The following is a 23,987-nucleotide window of genomic DNA, read 5'->3' as shown; positions in this document are numbered from 1 at the left end:
ACCACAGATTTTAGCAATCTTCTGAAATAGCTCTATGGTACTGGGAAAACAGTCCGTATCTTAATATGTTCAGATAAGCAGAAAAAAATGAGATTTTATTAGTATCAAGGGTTATTCTAAGACTCTTATCTGAACTATCATATTTAATCCTCACAGTAAGAGGCAATGTTGAAACTAGAACTCTGTAATGTCTACTTCTGAGACCCATGTATTAGCTGCTCAGTATTTAGTTGAATTAAAAAAAGAAAATATGAATTTATTTTTAGAACAAAGAAACACATCATTAGTGCATAGCCACTTAGTATTTATGTATATATTTTTTACCATCTTGAAGACAGTATTTTAAGCTACTGCTATTTGGTAAAGTGTTTGTCTAAAAGGACTATTAGAAGAAAGAAGAATCAAGCCTTCTTAGGTTTCCAATAACAGTGCCATGAGAACACAAAGTAATTGTTCTTACAAATATCCTTACGTAAGGTCACTAGAGAAATTTGTTTCCCTTCTTTCAAAGAATTTTTCCAGAGCTAAAAATCACCCTATCATATATGGACACATAGAAGTGGTCACTGCTTAAGGATCAAGTTGTGTATGCTATATCTGATCATCATGTGGCATATGTTATGAACTTCAACTGGCATGCTGGATGTGACTATCTATATATTCAAATACGTATGCACGTGTGTGTATGCAAAATACAGAAGCCTGTTCCCTTGCTTCAAGAAAATTTATATAGGAACATCTAAACTTTAAACAATCAAATTAGAGGCCTATTATTCTGGAAATTATTAAGAATATGCACCACTGCCATAATATTGGATATATCCTGTCAGTATAAACAATTTAGAAATTCCTTTAACCCCTCCTCCTATATACATACACATGTATGGAGAGCTGAAGGGCAAAATGCTTTAAAGGCTGATCTGCCAGATTTATTCTGTATATTGGGAAAGTGTCGTTCCCAGTAACTCGGAATAAACCAAGGAAGCATTTCTTCATGAGAATTTAGGCTGGTGTGGAAGAAGTTTAATACAAAATATTTCACCCAGATTTCTGAAGCAATCCAGATAAAGTTGAGTAACTGATTTTTTTTGCTATTCAAACTATAGAAAATTTTAGGTTTATTTAAGGTCCATTTAGACTCCCTCCATTCTTCTGGATAAAAGTTTTATGAATCTTGTTTGATGACTCCACTGACTCAGCATTTATAATTACAACATGGAATTTCTTAGATGTAAGAGATCATCGAAATGTATAATTATTAGTTTTATAAGACAATTAGGTAAATCCATCACTTAATACTATTAAACTTTAACTATATATCTTAAGAAAGAGAAAAGTATAAATCATAGTGAGGGAGTATAGTTTTTGTTTTTAGTCTTGTAAATTGCAACCTGTGGTGGTTCTAGCACATGATTTAAGGTCAGAGTAGAGCACTGAACCCTTAAGTCAAGTCAGCTGTTCTTAAAAAAAAAAAAGAAAAAAAAAGGAGAAGAATATTTATTTACCAAGAGGGAAAAGTAGCAAATCAAGAGAAATGTTTTTCATTATAAGTCATTACTTGGATAACATGTGGTGGGATCTGCCAGCAGATTTTTCAGAAAAAAATTGTAAATAGATCAAGTTCATCCTTAGTCTTTCTCAAACACCCTCTCCTCCCTCCTCCCCCCCCCCCCGCCCCCGCCCCAACACACACACTCCCTCTCCCTCTCTCCCTCCCCCCAGCTCTTCCTCTACCTCTCATTTTATCTCTAACTTCTAGGCCAAATTTCTATTCATCTTGTTGACTCTTGGTTATCCTGTTCCTACCGCTTTCTTAACTCACCTGGGTCTTACCTGGGTCTTTCTATAGTTTGGTCTACAGATCATTCCTAGTTTGCCTCCTCAGTTGATACCATGCTAAACAATCTCAGATATAGCAATTTTGGAGTTTATTCAATTTACTTTTACCTAATAGTGTTGCACTGATGTTTGGGGGTCTGGAACATTAGTTACTGATTCAAGTCATGTGAGGCAGGATTTTCAGCAACCTTGTATTTGCCCACATGCCCACTTGTCTCTTACTTTTAAGCCTAATTTGTGACATTTCCCTCTAGCTAAGATACCATCAAATTGTTCCATTTTAGCCAATTACAATTTGTGAGGAAATCAGATTTTAAGCTTGCCCTTAGTCCCATCATTCATTGCAAATGAAAGTTTTACCAAAATTGCAGGTTTGGATAAACACAAAGAGCTGCTCATGAATGGAAACCTTGTCATCTGGTGCAGAAACACTTCGTGTCAAAACTCAAAACTGTTGATAAGTACCATGAAAACTATGTATCTTCAATCTTTATCTAAGTTCCAAGTTGTTAGGCGGAATATGGTTAATACAATGATGCTTGATGCTTCTAACACTCAGCACTTTGCACGCTGTATCCTCATTTTATGCTCTTAGAGGATAGATTGCAGAGCCTTTCTTAGTAAACAGACAAGTTTCCAATACATGGACAATACATAATGACAAAAGAAGCCATCTCTTTCTGGTTTTCCTATTTACATAAACATGTGAAGTAAAATTTGTCAGAAAAGAGTATTTTGTATAAATTATAAATTTGCATTATATTTTTTATTTCAATTGATTTCATGGCCCCCCCACATCTATACCCCCCCCCACACACACACACACAAAGGTGGGAAAAGAATGCTTTACACAACAAAATAATCCAGTTTATGACATTCATCTAGTTTATGATATTCATAAAAACTTGGAACTAAAGGGAATTTTAATTTTGTTTTAAAATTTGCTGATTCACACCAATTTATCTTTATGAATTTTTTTCCTCAAATTGAATTATGCTGTAATTGTGGGTCATCAGAACATTCATCTGGCCTTATTTATTCTGTACTATGCCTTTTTAAATAGATTACTAGGGGCCCAGTGCACGAATTCATGCACCTTGAAAGGAACTGTGGGCTGTGAGGCTGCTATGGGCACAGGGGCGGGTCTTGGACCATCCTCCACACCCCTGCCAGGCCCCTCCCGCCGTGGATCCAGTCTCCTGTCTGCCGGCAGCCTCACTCCTACTGCCGCCACTCCCACAAGCTGAGCGATTGGGCCTGGCTCCAGAAGCTGGTACAAGTGGGGCTGTCGCCATCAGTGGGTGAGAGCAGCAGCTGCTCCCCCGATCACCCCTCAGGAGCTGGGGGAGGTGGAGAAGCCCTCAAGGGTGATTGGGGCCGGCAGCTGCCACTCACACCTACTGACAGCGCCAAGTGATTGGGACCAGTGCCAGGCACTGGCAGTGGGTGTGAGCGGCGGCTCCGGCTCTGGCTGCACGTACAAGCAGGGCTGATGCCGGCAGTGAGTGCGAGCAGTGGCTGCTGGCCCCCCAGGTGAAGGGGGAGGTGGAGAAGCCTAGAGGGGTGATCAGGGCCAGCGGCTGCCGCTCACACCCACTGATGGCACCAAGCCATCAGGGCCAGCACTGGGTGCTGGCAGCAGGTGCGAGTGGTGGCTCTAGCTCTGGCAGTGGGTATGAGTGGAGCCAGCACCAGAAGCAGGTGCGAGCGCCCGGTGAGAATGTGGTGCATGGGAGCAAAGAATTTTCAGTAACCACCAAAGGCTTGCTCCTATGACAGCGACTGGCACCCTGCCTTGGTCTGGCGGCCCCACCCCTGCTCCACCATCCCACCATGGCCAATGCCTGCAATATTCCGTGCTCTGCCACCTGCTGCCGACACTTGCCACGTTCTGAACATGCCACCTGGTGGTCAGTGCACATCATAGCAACCGGTTGTTCAGTTGTTCTGCTGTTTGGTCAATTTGCATATTAGGGTTTTATATATATAAATTATATTTGTTACCAGGCAAAATTACCCTGATTTCTTTGAGATTTTTTATATTCTCCATTTCTATCCCCTTAACCATTTAGACAATTTGTCTGTTGAGACATTTTTTAACATACTTTTAAAATATCAAGATTATGTAATCTTTTGCACAATGGCTATGTTCTCTTGAGCCAAAATTTTTGAGATATAAAAGAATTGTTAAATTGTTCAGTGGAGGCTTTATGTTTGAAAATATGCAGGGAGTGGCTAAATTCACAAACTCTGCCTGTTTCCAGTTCCTTTTCTCTTTCTGACTAGCTGAACCCTAAGCAAGTCATTTATCACCTCTATTTCTTTGTTTTCTAATCAATAAAGTGGGATTAATAATAGCATCTATTTTATGGCATTGTTAGGAGAATTAGATTGATTAACCTCTATCAAATATAGTAAAGAGCACTACACAGAGTAAGTGCTATATATATGCTTCAACATTAACTTTATTTAATTTCATAAATAATAGCACCATATGGTAGATATATAGCACAATTTACTGAATTTCTCTCTTGTAGATATTTATGTCCACCTCAACCTCAAAACCTAGAGGAAAGCCATATTTCTTTACTGGTACTATCTGTACTTGTAATAGTAAGGTATAAATATTCATTATTAAACTCTGCCAGTCCCTGTAAGTCTGTACATGTCTCTCTAATTGATACTAAAGATTATTAAACTGAAAAAAATTGTAAGAACATGGTTAATATAAAAGGAAGATCAGGGAACATATCAATTATTGATTTTTTTTAAATAATAATGACCCAAAAAGACACATTAAAAAGTAATCATTCCAAACTGACTGTCTAGACAATCCTACACAAAGATATAGAAGATTCTGTTTTTTAAAACAGTGAATTATTATAGTAAGTTTAAATCATTAAAGAGACATAAATTTATGAAAATAAAACCAATATTTATGTATTAAATATCAACAAAATAATATACTTGATATGTGAGTTAGCTAATGTATAATTTGATAGCATTAAAATGGAAGAAAAGTGTTTTTAATCAAATTATGAAAATCTAAAATAATAAAAGCATAATATGCTAATTAACCAGACAGCCAAACGACCTTCTGGACATCCTTCCAGATGACCTTCCAGATAAAGCCAGGGCTGTGAGGACCAAGGCAGCCGCCGCAGTTGCAAGGGCCGAGCCCCTTGCAGGAATTTCGTGCAGCAGGCCTCTAGTGTAAGATAAAATAGCTAGAGTAACCAAGTTTCTCGCTTGCCAGGGACTGCAAGATTCGTTTCCTATTTCTCTCCTGTGTATTTTGACTATCTTGTTAATTGTACACAAATAGAAAAGAGAGGAGTAAACTTGAGACTACAATATTAAAACACATTGCATAAATGTTTAATTAATTAAAAATAAATGTAAGTATGTCACATTTATGTTGACAGTGGGATTTGGATGTTAAATAACATCATGAGGGTAGATTGTCTGACAGAATGGCCCAGAGCATGGATATGAGGGAAGTACAAAAAAATCAGATTATGATCAACATCAGAAGACTCACCTTCCTCTCCTTTACCCACCTAGGTCTACTGTCCAAACGTTGTGTTCTCAGGTCATTCATTCCCCAAGTAATTCGAATTAATGTATTTTCATTTAAAATCATTTAAATCCACTTAGATTTATATTTAAATAGCCACACTTATTCCCTTCATGCTAAATTCCATTTAAAGGCTCTTTCCAGCAAAAATTTGTGAAGATGTTTATTATACTGCTATTTATAGCTCTGAATATTTATAAAGAAAAGAATTAATAGATACAGTTAATTCTTATGCAGTCATTAAAGAGAATGAGTTAGCCCTTTAGGTATTAGCATGAAAGAATATCCAAAATATACTGAGTAAAAAACTGAAAGTTAGAAGAAAGTAAAAATAATCCTATTTATTATATATTTTTTTTAAATATATTTTATTGATTTTTTACAGAGAGGAAGGGAGAGCGACAGAGAGTTAGAAACATCGATGAGAGAGAAACATCGATCAGCTGCCTCCCGCACATCTCCCACTGGGGATGTGCCCGCAACCCAGGTACATGCCCCTGACCGGAATCGAACCCGGGACCTTTCAGTCCGCAGGCTGACGCTCTATCCACTGAGCCAAACCGGTTTCGGCGAATTATTATATTTTATTTTTCTACATTCTCTCATAAAAAATCATATAGTTTTATCTTAACACAAACACAAATTTGAGTTCAGAAGAAGCTACCAAACTGTAAATGTTTGTTCTTTCTGGTACTGAGATAGGTGAGGGGAACTCACTTTTATAAATTTTTCCATTTGTTTTCAAACAAGTCAATGGTATTTTTCTAATACAATATGCATACACGTTTAATTGTATGTTAAAGTATGAAAGTAGTACATAATTCTTGAAAACAGTATATGGGCATATGGGAATATATATATATATATATATGTATATATATATATATATATTAGTATATTAATTGCCATTTACAGAACATTTTAAAATTCTCATTCTCATTCCTGGTTCCCACTTTAGTCCTACTGAAAGTTATGAGAATTATTGTGGCCAACCCAGATAATTCTGATGATCAATCCAGGTTTGAACAACCAAGTTTGAGACTAGCTCTTCTAGCTTACTACATAGAACTAGCTATTCATGCAATTAATTTGATTCAATCATGTCTACATTTATAATTATTATAAAAATTCCATGAAATGTGCTATTCTATTTATTATTTTTAAGAATTTGTTTGCTACATTAAATAGTACATACTTTACAAGAACTTTTGGAAGATATCTTGAAGAATAATTGACTGGCTCAACAAGAATTTACAAAGTGTATGCTTTATGGCTGGTTCTGTTCTATGAGGTAAAAATGCAAAGGTGAACAATATAGAAAAGGTGGCATCTCATGAAGAAAATCTCATAAATAACTGCTCAACTGCTTTCATCATACGACTAAATATATCCTGCAGTGGTCCTCAAGTGTGAGTAGGCATCAGATTCACCAGAGATCTTGTTAAACTAGAGATGATTAGCACCAACCCTCAGAGGTTCTGATTTACCAAGTCTGGGGTGGGGCCCAAGAATGTGCATTCCTAAGGAGTTCCTAAGTGGTGCTGAGGACCATACTTTTTGAGAACTACTAAAATGCCATCTATTTCCTTTCTTCCATTGGCTGATACAAAAGTAAGCTCCAATCCTGGAGTCTTTTCTCTAGCAAAAATGGAAGACCTTGGTATGTTAAGTACCAATTTCATAACTGGCATTCTTTAACTTTCCTATCCTGATAACTAAAGCATATTTTATCTGGAATTGTGAATACCTGTATAAGCATCCAAAATACTTTTTGGAAAACTCTAAATCTAGGTGTGGGGAAAAAGTCAGTGAGACAGAGAAAGGACCGGAAGTCTATAAACACATGCAATAATAGAACAGCTACAGTGAGTGTGAACCATTTTGATTGCCCTCTGCTTCCTGAGAATTAGTCCACTCTACATGGTTACCGGAGTTGTTGAGATCGAATGAGTTAACATTTATGGAAACTCTCTGAAAAGTGTAAAGAGCTACTTAGAGTGTAGGCTACTTAGAGAATTCCTAATCTCATTTCTAATTCCTAGAAGAAAACCATGGAATATCTCTTGCTTGGCCAACCCAAAGAAAAACGCCCCCATTGCATTGCCTACATTGAATCGGACCTCTCCTCTCTCCCAAATTGGTGCATGTTTAGGCCTGGGAAATGCTGTGTGCCGCTTATCAAATGCCACTGAGGTGAGCATCCCCTTTTGAACACACCTCTAGGTCTCCACACTGTGGAGAGAAGCCAGACACAGGCCTTACACCTTGAGATTTCTGAAGAACATGTGCCATGTGTTTGTCATCTGTTCAGCAAAGCACTTCTGAAGAGCCCTTTAATGAGTTTCCTAGAGAAAATGTGAAGAAATAGTAATGCAACTAATCACTTCCTACCTTCCCACTGAACCTCTTATTAATTAACATGTTAATGCTCTGTTTGATTTCCTAAATTTAGTTTGAGAGACAGTAAAACAGCTATTTTCAAATTAAATTAAATTGAGTTGTGAGAAAATTTTCAACCAATATAGGGCTTTTTGTACTCTACTAATTCCAGTACTCATTAAGATTAAAAAAAAATAAATGAGCTTGAAATGAAAGTGTTGATATTACTTTAGGCTAAATCTACTTATGAATAACTTACTCCCTCCATGACAATGTTTTACCATGTATGTGACATTAGAACATGCAAATTCCAATGCTTAAAGAGAAAGAAAATTTTCCTAGGTTACCATAAATGTCACCCAACTATCCATTTGGGGAATTAGCATAGATATAAATGGTAAAACTTACGACTTTTTCCTAGTACAGTAGACATCTTTACTGTTAACAGTCTGCAATAATCCTTTGATTTTCAATGGAATATTGCTCTCAGTTTACTGTGCCAATTCCAGGTACAATTAAGTATCTTTTATCTTCATCTAAGGCTTTTCTTGTTAGCAAAAGGGATTTGTTTAGACTTCTATTCTAATGGATTTTAATGGGAAATGTTATATGAGGTAGTTCTTAACACCAATGCCATTGCACCATTATAGATCAAATGGTTGTCACTTACTCTCCTTCAATAAATAACTTTCAAATATATTTATATTGATTTAGGTTTTCTAGATCATTTTATTAGATCATTTTATGTTGAACTTCAGGATGTCTTCTATTGCCGGTGTTTGCAATTATCCCTTTTTCAACCCTCAGTTAACCTTTCGAAAATTAACATGTAGTAACAGCTTGTGTTGGCATCAGAACTCTACCACCTGTAGGAATTAAATGTGGCTGTACCAGAAAATGTTCCAGTCAATGTTTCACTCTTGGATGATGCAAGTGTTTCAGTGCTTCTCCAACTTCAGTGGGCTTACGGATCACCTGGAGATCACATGAATCTGCAGATCCTCATTCAGTAGACCTGGGGTGGAGTCGGAGATTGCATACTTTGAGTAGCAAGGGTTCAGAGATCATTGGTAAGTCAAAGTGAATCTGCATAATGTGTTCAGTAACTGTAAGTCTCACAGTTTTTCTGGGAAACAGAGTTTGCTACTCATAAACAATACCTTCCACAGGACTGAAGTACTGTCATCAAATAAAAATAAAGATTTCTATCTTTTTTTACCTTCCTAAAGCAGAACAGATTGTTAGGTGAAAGGTATCTTTAGTAGTTGTCAATACTGCTTTGTCTATGTGTAATTATAAATTGTAATATATTTATAATATTTTTTTAGCTTAGTTTATGGGGGGGGGGGGTTAGAAATTCATTATAATCCATGTGAAAGAGTTTCTTAAAGTGTGTTTTTTTCTTCACATTTTTCAAGAATCTTATAAAAATAAACACACAATAGAGTTCAGGAGGAAAAAACACAACAGTTTTCTCTTACAGACAGCAGTCATGATCAGTCAATATCTCCTAGAAATCAATAATATTTCTTAGGATACTATAAGTATATGGAACATCAGATAATTGCTTCTTTGCCAACTAATTGATATGTCACTTCTTGGAATATCCTGCCATCGAACCCTCTGTGCCTTATAATTATTCAATAAAGAACACACATCTTTAGGTTATTTTTGTCACTGGGAGAAGAACTCTTTGAGAGGAATTTCTTTCTTTAGTGGAATCCCCTTCTGGTTCTAAGTGTGTATTTTTGTTCAGAGCAGTGATTCTCAAACCTTAGTGTGCTTCAGAATCACCAGGGTCTGTCTGCTAAATAAAACACAGATTGCTAGGATCCACGCCTGTAGTTAACTGATTTAGTAGGTGTGATGCAGGGCAAAAGAATTGGCACTTCTAACAATTTCCCAGTGAGACTGATCTGCTGATCTGAGGCCCACACTATGAAACCTAGTAATTTAAGAAAATCTACTCCCCTGTGTCTGCTTATCGAAGATGTTTTCACTAATTATGAGGATACTAGGTTAATAAAAAGAAATGTGAGGATCCAAGCCTGTATCAAAAACTTTGACACAGAATCAGAGGAGCCTCAGAACTTCAATCACTCAATAGAAGTCAAGGAGCCTGGGCTTTCCTGTGTTCCCTAAAGGGAGAGAGATTCTTCAGGTAACAGCTTCAAGGTGACTTGGCCAGGATGCCTTCTCAGAGTCTCATCTTAGGACAGGTGCCCTTGAATTATCCAGCACAATGTGACTGACCTTCACGGTGGTAATCACAGGTGTGATGACCCAACTACTTGCAAAACTATTTGTTTAGTGACTGTTATTTTTTAGGTACCATAATTGTCTTTCCCAGCTACCTCTATATGATGCTCACTATCCACTACAGAGTGTGGCACATAGTTGATACTCAGTATCAGCCAAAATAAATGGAGAATGTTACCATGCTCATCTGTACACAGCGATGGCACGCATTTAGTGCCTCGATTCAGAGATGGTATTCTCCTGAATCCATGACAGCTATTTTTTTTATTGATTATGACATTCTTGCATGCTGAACTGAGTCACAGCCCAGGAATTATTTTCAATACAGACAGCCTTGACCAGTTGTCATATAAGGCATATGAGATAAAATCTAATTGCCATTCTTACAATGAACTCTATTCAGAATGGCCTTCACTTTGTTCAGTCGATATTCCCTGACTTTTTCCTCTACCTTTGTTCATGCTGTTTCATTTATCTGAAATAGCTACTCACCTCCAAACACACTCCATTTGTTGAAAACCTATTAAATTCCTTAACTCCTATCTTGAGCACCATCTTTTCTGTGAAGCCTTTTGAAATCCCCTTAATTAGATGAAATCTCTGATGACTCTAACCTTACTCTACCTTACAACGTAGCAATTCATATGCCTGCCTTTACTTTCATACTGAAATGGCCCTCCTTAAAGATAGGGAACACTTGTTCAATTTTTCTTTTTTACCATAGCAACTATGTATTGATATCTTATTACGTACCAGGACTGGAGCTGAGTTCTAGGGGTATAAAGATAAATGAGACCTAGCATCTGTCTTCAAAGGGGTCACCATTTTCTAGGACATAAAATATGTTCAAAGGCACAACTGTAGAAAAATCAAGCACGGTACAGGGTGCAAAGGTGGGATAAAGAAAGAAAGAACCTGCTCTCCGTGGGTTGGGTGTCCTGAGTGAAGACACTTCAGTGGTTGCAGGAAAGTAAGAAGCTGAAGAGGAGACTTTGCAGGTGTGAACTATGTGTGGTAGAGGTTCAGTTCCTTCCATTTACCTAACTTACTTGAACTGATCTAAGCACAGCTCATTAAATGGAGGTGGGTCACACAAATTCTATCTTATTTTCTTACGTCTCTTTAGTTTTCTGAATGTTTGCTGCATGAAGTCTTCATGGATCCCATACTCAAATTCTCCTACTTTCAGTTGCCTCTCTATAACAACACAATATACCATACCTCAATCATGCACCTCTTGGCCTTACTCAGTTCCATGGACCACCCTGAAGTTGTAGGTTTCCAATAGGAGGTAACCATAACAAGCCACATCAGATATTTGGATCCTGTTAAAGTAGTCACTTCCTATACCAATGTGTATAATTGCACAGGCTGAGGGAATATGCCAAGAACCCAAGTCCAGTTTGCTCTTCTCAGCCAGGATACAGGCAGTACAGTGTTACCAGAATCACCAGGAAGGATTTCAGAAAGTGGCCCAAGGCTAAACCTGCCTCTCTCTTTTCCAAAAATACCACCCAATCACCATTCAACCCTTTTCTTTCTTAAAAAACACACACACAAAAAAAACACACACACATTAAACTGTTTTGCCCCAGGCTAGAGATGTGTTTCAGAAAGTCTGAGTGTGACTCCAAGACTTTGTAGTTTGAACCAGCACCACAGTGGGGAGTGTGACAGGTGGCCCTCAGATCATACTTCATCCCAGGTAAATTATCCTGATCTTGCAGGGTTCACTTAATTTCTATAAAGTAGGAAACAACATTAGATTACATTTAAATTATTTTTTTAAAAAAATTGAAACGTCTACCTTTTGCCAAGTAACCTGCTCCAAACTCCCTTCTCTGTTATCTTTCTACCAAAAAAAAGGGGGGGAGGGGTTGTAATTGTCTTCCCCTTCTCCACCCAAGTAATAAAGAATTTTAGAATTCTATTTCTCTTATTGATCCTTCACTTCCAATATGACTTACTTAGGCAGAAAGAATGGAAACCATACCTGACATTCTTTCAACAAATTGTTAACTGTGGTGTCAGTTATACGCAAGGAGATTTCCTGGTCATACTTCTCTCTCAAAACAGCCTTATAAAGAAGGTGCAATTGTCCTCACTTTACAGATGAGGAAACGGTATGAATAATTAAGGAACTTGCAAAGATCACACAGGGAGGAAAGGTGGCTTCCAACCCAGGTGTCTGATTCTGTAGCCCAGGATGCTTTACCACTTCAAGCAGCTGGTATTTCAGTTCATTTTGTTGGGGCTACAGATGTTGAGGCAATGATGAGTTTGAACATGCTATAATGTACCAGCTTAATTATATAAGTGAAACCATCCCTCCCACATTTCTTTTGGTGCCATTTTCATCCTGACATTGGGATCTGTAAAATGTTCTCCCATACTAAGCTTCTAGCTTCTGTGCTTTTCTTTCCCTTTGATAACCATTTTTTCCCTCTTCATTTAAGATTCTGTATCATCTATCTTTGATCTAAACACCTTCTCTTTCTTCTGCAGAGTGTTTCTTCCCAGTGGTCCCCTAGTTTCATTATTCGGGGTTTTAACCTACCTTTCTCTTTTAGCTTTAAGCTCTGGGCTTTCTCTTCATCTGAGGTGATCATCTACCCAGGCTGTTTCTTTCATTTAGTTTCCTTTTTGGTTTTCAACCATATATTCTTTTCTGTTCCCTATTATTCTAGATTTCATCATTCTACCTTAATCCTTACTAACAAACTGGAAAGATTTTTTCCTCCCTCACATTTCTGATGCTAGCGTTTTATCTATGAGGAAGACTACCAACTCCGTCATTATTAATTTTATTGAGCATGTACCTATTTCTCTAGGTTTTTGTATGGTTGTAGAGTACAAGTATCTTCTCTGTGTCCAAACTGAAATGAATTGACATGTTTTGATATAATTGTCATCAAGGCTCAGACTTCAGAGTCGAAAGGAAATTACAGCAAGAGACAGGATAATATACTCACACCTGGAACCACAGTGCCTCATTAGTGAGGAAAAGTAACATTTCCAGAAAATAGTTTCCAGAAAGCAGCCTGGCTTTCAGCCATTTCAAACCAGTGGATTTTCTATTTTAAGGCATTTTCACCATAATTATTCAATCTAGTGTTAAACATCAAACTTTCCTCTCAGATTTACAAAATCTACTATGAGATAATGCAATGGATTATGTAAACTCTGTCCTCAGAATGATTTACTGTCACTATCACATAATGCATACAGAACAGCCTAATTTTTTTTTAATAACATGAGTCATATCCCTCACATTGCAGTGATTATAGTTTAGTATTTCTTTTCTACTTGGTAAAGGAAATAAAAGCAAGAGTTTCCAGAACAGAGGAATTGCGATGGGGAAAACTAGAATGCAATGCACCCAAGCAACACAAGAGGTCACTTTTACATAGCCTGCTCTTCCAGGATAGAGCTGCCTCTGCAAGGTGCATAGGATAACATGTGGAGGAGAACAGCACCAAAGAGATTTACAAATGCTTCAGAAGCATAAACGGGGCCAAATTTCTTGGTTTATAATCAATATTTGTAACAATATCTTGAAAACTATCTCCAAGCTGGAATTATCCTCCTGCAGCCATAAAAACCCTCAAAATATATTTAAGTTTCCTCTCCACTTTCTGCAGGCACAGGGCCTCAACCTAAACTTATTCTCACTGCCTACCATATTCTCCCTCTATGCTTCCTTATTTTTGCTCATCTAACATCTTAAGTTGAGGCCTGAGCTATTAAAGTAGGTCCCTCACTTTGTTTTTCTGGCCTCACCTAATGAACTCATTTTGCACAGTGCTGCTGAGCTGACCCACTGAGGCAGTTCTGATTCAATGCTCTTTAGTTCTCTAACGTCAAGCTCAGTACAGAGTGTTAATTTTCTCTTGCTGTTCTGACAAACTACCACAAACTTAGCGATTTGAAACAACACACTTATTTTCTGTAGATCAAATCTGATACAGAATGCACTGGGCTAAGGCCAAGGTATTGGTGGCGTTGCAGTCCTTCTAGAGGCATTAGGGAAACCACTTCCTTGTGTTGTCCAGGGCTGCAGGGGTCACCTGAACACCTTGGCTCATTGCCTCTTCCTTTGTCATCAAGGCCATCACCATGGGACTAAGCCCTTGCCTGTTGCTATTTTTCACCATCACAACTTCCTCTAATGCTTTCAAGGACCCTTGCGGTTACACTGGGCCCACCCAGGTAATCTAGGATAATCTCCTTATTTTGAAGTCACTTGGTTTACAACTTGAATTCTATCTGAAACCTTAATTTCCCTTTGCCATGTATTTTAATGGATTTATTGGTCCCAGGGATTAGGACGTGGACATCTTTGGGGAAGGTGAGTTATTGTTCTGCCCATCACACATGAAATTGAAAGTGCTTCAAGATCTGGCCCAGTCTAACTCTCCACCCTATGCCCCTTCCAGAGTGCATCCTCATTCTTTTGTGTCCAGTGCTTCAGCCATACTAAACTCCCCATGAGCAGCCCATTACCCATTCCCAACTCCCTCAACTTGGTTCATGCTGTTCTCATCATCCAGGTTGTTGTTCTCCATCCTCTTTAGAAGGTATAGATTTGGTAAGCTGTGTGAGTTATTTAGAATGTCTAATCTATTAAATACTCCAAATGCTAGGTTTAATTGTTCTTAAACACTGCTGAACAAGGAAATATGCATTTACCTTTTAGATTTTTAAAGTGCATGTACAAAGAATAAAGACAAATGAAAGTTTTTGAGTTAAAAAAAATGAGGTCAGGAAAGCTGAAATACAAAAGAGCTGTGATTACAAGGACACAAGGACAAATAAAAGATTTTTCAATGTTTTTTTATTTATAAGAACAAAATAAGGAAGTGCTTTGGGTTAACAAAGAAAAAATTTTTCCCCAAAGCATAGCATTTCAAGAATAAAACAAACTCTTGGGAGGAGTTGGTTGCAGGAACTGTATAGTTAAGTGTTTGGGAGCACCATTCTGTCCTAAATGACTTTGTGGTCTGGCTGATGATTTCTACTTCTAAAGTGAAAAACTTTCAAATAAGGTTGACAACTCACTATTGAGCTAATCATATGGAACAAAGGGCCAAGAGATGAAGGAAAATTGAGAAGAAAATACAGTTCTCATTTTCAAAAGGAGAATAAGATAAATTCTCATAACTGCAGACCAGAGCATGACCTTTGGCATTCAAAAGACTCTAGGAGAAGTTACCCTAGTTCCTCAATGAGATATCATGTTAACACTTTACCCTTAGAACCTCTACCACATTAAAAGCATACATTAATTTTCAGAGGCAACCTGACTTCATTAATGAACAATGTCAGTGGGCAAGGTAAGTGTCTCAGTATAACCACATGAGCTGACTAGAACAGGTTGGGAACTATAAATCAACAAAAATGCTATGTTGAAGTCTAGATAGGTTTATCCAAGCCTCTAATTATATCCTTCTGGACAAGATATTTTTAAATTCAGGTGGTTGAAATTTCTTTTTATAAATTTAATTGTTTGTGTGACCTTACTGAAGCAAAAGTGATAAATGTGTGGTTACTTAATAGTACGTTTCTTAATACTTTAGGACTTTCACTCAAGCCTTACTGGACATTTTACCAATTGATGGAGCTGACAGGAATTATTTAAAATTTTGGATGAGCAATATTATAAATAGGTGAGAGTATGGACCTTGAAATTGGTAGACTTAGAATAGGGTCCTGGTTCTACCACTTACTAGTCATGTAGCTTTACACAAGTGAGCTAACCATTCTGAACCTCAGGTACCTCATCTATAAAACTATAATAGAGGAAAGAGCAGACACACATTGTATTAACTATACGGAATTATATGGGACAAACACACTTAACATATAGTATGTGTCCATCATGGTGGAGAGAACTACAATGTTGGTGTCCCTAAAGATACTGCCTCTCAACACAGAGAGTTTCCATACACTTAAACAGCTTTCAAAAATTAGTTAACCTAATTCAACAAGATTAAATTGAATTGTTTTATTCAGTTTGAGCAAAGACAAAGCAAAACAATGTTTTTGTACAGGGCTAGAATAAGAAAGACATCGTCTATCAAAGGAAGATATAGAAATATGTGAAACTTTTCAGAAATTGTGTTTAATATGAACCAATATAACTACCAAAATAAGTAGCATCCTCTTTATTTATATCTATAGAAATATAGAAAGTAATAAAAAGCAAAGATCAGATCCACTGTGCTTTTTGCTGTCAAAAATCTCTGATAATCTCATAGGTGATTCAAGGTCCAGTCTAAGTTGTATCCAAACAAAACAGAAAGATATTCAGAGGATAGTCAGAAAAGTAAAAAAAAAAAAAAAAAAAAAAAAGTGTCATTGAATGATGACTTGAAAAGCAGTGCTGAGGTTGTTTCCAATTTGGCACTACTATGAAAAATAAGCGGCTGTAAATATTTTTATATAAATCTTTTTATAGATATATGTTTTAATTTCTCTAGGGGAAATTCCTAGGAGTAGAACTGTGGGGCTCTACGGTAGGTAGATGTGTGCTTAACTTCATTAGAAGCTGCCAGATTTCCAATGTGGTTGTTCCATTTGACACTGTTTTTAAATATTTTTAAATTTTATTTGTCACATTGATTGATCATTTCTTGCTAACCTTAAAAACCCAGATGTCTGGCTTTCTTAGGACAAAAGAATGGAAGACCAACATTGGAGCTGTATGGCCAAAAATAACTAGCATTGAATATTCACTAATCCTTCTAGGTGGGGGCATGAACAACCCAGTTTCCTGTAGACCTCACCCATCACTGCAAGTCAATGTACCCATTTGGTAGCAAGTGACACCTATATGCATGAGTTTGCATACCCGGTATCATGGGAGACTGGCACAACCCCAGCCACCTTTACACTTGCAGTAGACCACTGCCGACTCATATTTGCAATTAAGAACTTGAGCTTCAGGGTATGTGTATGCTTTTTCACACATACCATCTCAGAAGTACGTTTATTTTTCCTCTTGCCTCCTCTTGAAGGTGCACCTAGAAGAGAGTGACAGAAGGAGCAGCAGATCTATTGCTAGGGAAGAAGTTACTAAAGATAGTACTGGATATCCCAAGTTACGATTGGTGTAACCTCGGGATATCTCACCAGCTTTGTATTCTGTTATTTATTTAATTTAAACGTAATGATATGAAACACTATTGCTATGCTGAAGTTCTCTCACCCTTTCAAGGTGCTTCAATACCCTGAGGAAACAGAGGGAACCCGTCAGGCTGCAAATCTAGAAGAGCAAGCTGGGAGTGTGCTCTCTGTCCTTGATGTGAGCATTCCATCACTTTTAACTCCCCAGCTGTTTACTTTCCTACTACATGAGAACTGGGGCTTGTTTTCAGCAGCATTGATTAAGTTGTCATTGATTTTTAAGATAGGAAATAGAGCTTTCAAATTCCCCACATGAATTTAAAGCAAGTCAGATATTAACATCAAGATAAAACATTTATCAGGGCAAATGACAGAAGAGGCAAGTATCATTCAAAACCTTTCAAGGCGCACAAAGAACATGTGGAATCCAGATGTCAAGTCATGCATGAGCAGGTATCAATTTTATTGTTTAATCTAAATAAGTTCATCAACATGCTTCTAGCCCAAAGAATGAATAGCTCATTTGTTTTTATGCATGTTTGTGTATTTCAAAATTTGCATATGTGTTTATTTTCTCCTAGCCAATAGAAGTTGGTTTTATTATTGACAGTTAAGCATTACTGAGCCAGGTATTCTACTAAGACTTTGCAGCACAATGTGATTAGTCCTCACACAGACCTTCATTTATTTTATTGGTTGGTTGATTTTTTTTAATATATTTTATTGATTTTCTACAGAGAGGAAGGGAGAGAGATAGAGAGTCAGAAACATCGATGAGTGAGAAACATCGATCAGCTGCCTCCTGCACATCTCCCACTGGGGATATGCCCGCAACCCAGGTACATGCCCTTGACCGGAATCGAACCTGGGACCTTTCAGTCCGCAGGCCAACGCTCTATCCACTGAGCCAAACCGGTTTCGGCAGTTGGTTGATTTTTTAAATAATTTTTATTGAAAGTATCCCATATGTCCTCCCTTTTCCCCCATTGACCCCTTCCAGCCCCCGTCCCCTCACACAGACCTTTAGGTCAGGGTTTCTCGGACTTGGCATTGTTGGCATTTGGAGCGGGGGAATGATTTGGGGGAAGGAGAGTCTTGTGGCATTAGCGATGCTCAAGCAGCATCCCTGGCCTTTATCCATTATATGCCAGTCACAACCCAAGTAGTGGTGATAAAGAATCCCTCAAGGCATACAAATAACCCCTGGGGACAAAATTACCCCCTGGTTGGCAACCATTGCTTTTAGGTAAATGTTATTATTTCTGTCCGATAACAGAATTTACCCAAGAACATAAAGCCAGTAAGATGAATGTCTGGACAGGAACCTGGGCATGCTTGCATTGAAATCTCAGGATCTTTGCACTGATTAGTATCATCTCCAATTAATTTTAAAAATATATGAGCAAGATTATATCTAGGTAGATGGGAGACTTTTATTAATTTTTACTTTTATGTATATATAAACTAAACATCTACTATTTGCAAAGTACTATGCCAGATTGAAAAGTGATGATAAATTTGACTTGCCCATTGCCACTGGGAAACATATATCTTGTCTCTGGTAAACAGCTAATTCACAATTGAAAGCAGAAATTACATGTATTCAAATGTACATAAAGGTTAAAATATGCATTAATATTTATTAAAGGTGACCTTTTAAGCATTCTAGTTCCACTAAAACCTTGGCATCATTGAAGAAATGTATTATACAAATGTTAAATTATTACCTGTGGTTGAATTATGGAGTGAGATTATATATATATATATATATATATATATATATATATATATATATATATAATCTCCATCCAGGTAGTACAAGGGTTGGCAAATGTGGCCAACTACCTGTTTTTGTAAATAAAATTTTATTGAACACAGCCATGCTCATTTTGTTTACTTGTCTGTGGCTGCTTTGATGCTATGGTGACAGAGTTGAGTAGTTGTGACAAAAACTACATAGCTTTCAGAACCGAGCTAGTTACTATTAGTTACTATTTTACCTTTCACAGAGGACGTTTACCCAGCCCCTCATAGTATCTCAAGGTTGTCTGGTTTTTAAAGGTGTGCAATAGAAGATATTCTACTCCTTTGTGTTTGCACTTTGTATGTTATATTTTTAAATGTATATTCAATTGGAATATATGATTTTTTTTACATATGTGAAACATATGAAATAACATTTAGACTTCCCCTCTTAAGTTGCTTTAATGAGTAATAATTGATTAAAACATACCTAAGGCTGCCATAGCTGGTTTGGCTCAGTGGATAGAGCGTCAGTCTACGGACTGAAGGGTCTCAGGTTCAATTCCAGTTAAGGGCACATGCCTGGGTTGTGGGCTTGATCCCCAATGGGTGACAGGCAGGAGGCAGCTGATCAGTGATTCTCTCTCATCATTGATGTGTCTACCTCTCTTTCCCTCTTCCTTCTTCTCTGAAATCAATAAAGATATATTACAAAAAAACAAAACAAAAAAACCATACCGAAGGCTCATTCTGTACCAGCCAAGATGCCAGGGATTTTCATGAATTACCTTGCTTACTAATCACACTAACAGTGTGAGGCAGTCAGTTATATTTTCACTTTCCATGAGGTCACCGAGGCTTATAGAAGTTGGGTGACCTTCTCAAGGTCGTGCATCATCAGAGACATGTCTGATTTCAAAGCTCAAGTCTTTAACCACTATGCTATAGTTGTGCTCAAAGTCAGATGTTAATAAAAATATTTACTTGGTTTTACATTTTACATTTGAAAATACATACAAAAGGGGGGTAAGTGGCATGTACTAAGCAAGAATCCTGGCTGATCTAGCAGCACATGCAAATCCCATGACAGGAGGAAAGCAGAATATCCTAACTGTGCCTGTGGGTTTATTTGAAATGTGCAGATAGGTTTTGAATGGTCTCAATTTTCTACTGCTAAATTCAAATTTAACTTTTCAAAGAACACACAGTTTTCTTTATTATTCAGATGTAAAATCTGGGCATCTGGCACAAACAATGTAAGTAGGTAGGGTATAAGTAATTTGGAAATGCTAGTCCATGTTAAAAATTGTGTTCATCTGCCTGAAAATAACACTTTTTTTTTTCTTTCCACCTGGAGACAAAAGGAAGGATAACTTATAAATTCTAAATCAAGGGCCTCGCCAGTTTTGCTCAGTGGTTAGATTGTCAGCCTGCTGATTGAAGGGTCAAAGGTTCTGTTTTGGTCAAGGGTGTGTACCTCAATTGTAGGCTTGATCCCCAGCCCCTGGTCAAAGCGTGTGCAGGAGGCAACCAATTGATGTGTTTCTCTCACACTGATGTTTCTCTTCCCTGTCTCTCCCTCTTCTTTCTGCTCCCCCTTCCCCCAAAAAGGGAAAAATATCTTTGGGTGAGGAGTAACAACAACAAAAAATTTTAAATCAGGAGTTAAAATCGAATGGGTCTCAAAATTAAACACATATAGTCAGGATTCTTTGATCTAGAACAACTAACCATTTCTATATGGAATAATGTGGTTCCTAAGTCAAACTCTCCCTCCTCCCCACCATTTTCCTTTATTTTGGCCTTTTTGTAATGTAATTTATTTTTGAATATGATTTATTTTTATTTTTTTTTTAATATATTTTATTGATTTTTTTTACAGAGAGGAAGAGAGAGAGACAGAGAGTCAGAAACATCGATGAGAGAGAAACATTGACCAGCCGCCTCCTGCACATCCCCCACAGGGGATGTGCCCGCAACCCAGGCACATGCCCTTGACCGGAATCGAACCCGGGACCCCTCAGTCCACAGGCCGACGCTCTATCCACTGAGCCAAACCGGTTTCGGCTTTGAATATGATTTAGATACCACTTTAACAACCATTAAAGAATAATAGAAACTGCTTTGATTCAAATTCAACAATTTCTTTTGCTTCTCTTAAACTTATAAGGTTGAGGTCAGTGGTTTTAATCTTCTTTTTGAGCCTAAATAGCTATCTCTATCAATTTAGAAATGAGTATTTATTGAACACAATCTTTGTGCAGGGTATTATGCCAGGTACCATGGGGGATAGTACCCTAGTTGCCAACAAGTTGGGAAGTCTAAACTTAATTAATTTAATTTAATATATATGTTCCTTACAAAGATCAATATCACATAAAATACAATTTATTTTAGACTACTAGATATTAAACATACATTATTTTATTTTTTATTATATATTAAATATGGACCAATAACAATTTCTTTGTACTTTCATAAAATATTTTTCTCCAGCAATTGTAAGGTTTTTACATGAGGTCAAGTAAAGAGGATAAAGGAGAAAAAGAAATAAATGAGATCTAATTACATAAAAATTAAATAATCAGTTGTCACTCTAATATTGTAGAGTGGCAAATGGAATGCCATGAATGATTAAACACGTAAAAAATGCTATTATGATCAATTCTCAATTGTCCATTATCAACAAAGGATAATTATTACAATCAAAATGCCATCTATGCTTAATACCAGAATGTTATTTGATTTTTCATATGATTTTCAATATGTTGAATGTGTTAAGAATGTACTTCCTTCCAAATAGTGACAAAACTCTGACAGAATGATATGCAATTAGAGAGGGTTCCTAATTTGTTCTTGTCTCTTCACTGTGATTCAACCTGAGAATGGTCATTATTTTTACACTTGCCTGATGATTATAATTTTTAAAAACATATGATAGAAAGTGAACCAATGTTTACTAGGTGCCAAGGACTATTTTCAAGTTGTGCATTGCTTCTGTAAATCTCGTGGTATTCTTACAACATCTCTAAAGTATTTAGTGTAACCATAATTTAATAACTGAGAAATGGGAGGCCTAGAGAATTTAAGTTTTTTGAAATACAACTTTTATTGATTTCATAGAGGAAGGGAGAGGTAGAGAGAGATAGAAGCATCAATGATGAGAGAGAGAACCATCGATTGGCTGCCTTCTGCACGCCCAACACTGGGGTATCAGAACCATGGCACATGCCTTGACCTGGAATCAAACCATAACTTTCTGTTTCATAGGTAGATGCTCAAACAGTGAGCCACACTGCCGGGTGAGAATTTAAGTTTTTTAAAGTAATCCAGCTGGTAAGTTATTGTGCCAGATATAAACCCAGATACCCTGATTACAAATTAAAAATCAACAACCAAGTTAAAATACCATCATAGGAAGGCTCGCAAATACCCCATACCTATAAAAGTTACAGAACCCTGGAGAACCACATACTAGCTAACTACTCATTCATTCTCTCTAAACCTCACATTATTTATCTGTAATATAGAGTTAATATTAGTCCCTACAACCTCTTAGGGCTGAGGTAAGAATTCAATAATACAATGCACAGTATTTGAATAGCTTAATTTTACTATGCACAGCCCTAAGTGCTGAGTAAGTGTACATTGAAAGATAACTTTCATTATTATTCTTAGATTCATATATCTGCATTTATGAAATTGAGTATCTTAGATTTGTGTAGCATACTAGAGCTTTCAAAGTGTTTTCATACATAATGTATCCATACATATGTTATTTAATAGTTCATGTTTTATTTAATTATAGGCTTAGCATAGATAATTTTAATGCTTGGGAATGACAGAAATTTCAGGTGCTGCAACTCAGCTTTTCTGTTAGAAAAAAATTGCACAATACTCTCATTTTTTTGCTAGGCTGGCCAGCCTTGAGATTCAGTCTAAGTGTTTTGTTACTTGGTTTTAGTTATTGCATTTACTCACTTGAAATGCTTGGCTTTCTTTCTATATTTCTGTGGAATCAGCAACCTCTCTGTTTTTGTTCTTTTAACAACTAAATAAATTTCTAACATAATGTCATATGCACATTCCTTCTCCCTCCCCCCATTAAAAATTTCTTCAATCAGAATAAATGAATACCTCTCTTACTTTGGATACTGTCTTACTTATTTCATTTAAGGAATACATCTCTATTTTACCAAAAACAGAAGCCATCACCTGATTATGTGTTTCTTGGGATTAGGGCAGTGTTTTATGAATATTTCTTTAATGTCTGAAATATTGCTTCACCCACGTTAGGTTCTCCATAAATTTTTGCCAAAATTGTAGAAAAGAATCTGAGTATCCACAAGCATAGGAACTAAATTTGTATAAAATAATATCCATGTTTGCCAAGTAACTCACAATTTTGTTCATTAAAATTTTCTTTTAAAAAGCTTTTTTGCCTAAGCCTTTAAATAACTTTAGGAAAGTTTTTAGAAAATACAGAGAAATACAGTGTATTTTAACAAATTCCCATATATCCATCTCTATTGTCTTACTTTCCTTAATCCTGAAAATCTATTACTTCTGTTCATATTCTTCCAATTCAAGTTTTTGTATTTTTCCTGAAATCTATGTATTTGATCCTGATATAAAATAGAAGATTGTGGATTTTATTATTAACATAAAGAGTATTGCCCTAACCAGTTTGGCTCAGTGGATAGAGCATCGGCCTGCAGACTCAAGGGTCCCAGGTTCGATTCTGGTCAAGGGCATGTACCTTGGTTGCGGGCATATCCCCAGTGGGGAGTGTGCAGGAGGCAGCTGATCGATGTTTCTCCCTCATCGATGTTTCTAACTCTCTATCCCTCTCCCTTCCTCTCTGTAAAAAAAAAATCAATAAAATATTTTTTTAAAAAATAAAAAAATAGAGTATTTACTGTACATATTAATTTTATTTTTCATTCAAATTTATTTTCTTAAATATATATTTTTTTTATTTCAGAGAGGAAGAGAGAGGGAGAGAGAGATAGAAACATCAATCATTGATTGACTGCCTCTTGCACTCCCCCTACTGGGGATTGAG

This window comes from Myotis nattereri, assembly GCF_964212035.1.
Source record: "Myotis nattereri genome assembly, chromosome: 5".
NCBI classification, from domain to species: Eukaryota; Metazoa; Chordata; class Mammalia; order Chiroptera; family Vespertilionidae; genus Myotis; species Myotis nattereri.
The sequence above is the reverse complement of the archived record's forward strand: the minus strand, read 5'-3'. Positions refer to the sequence as shown.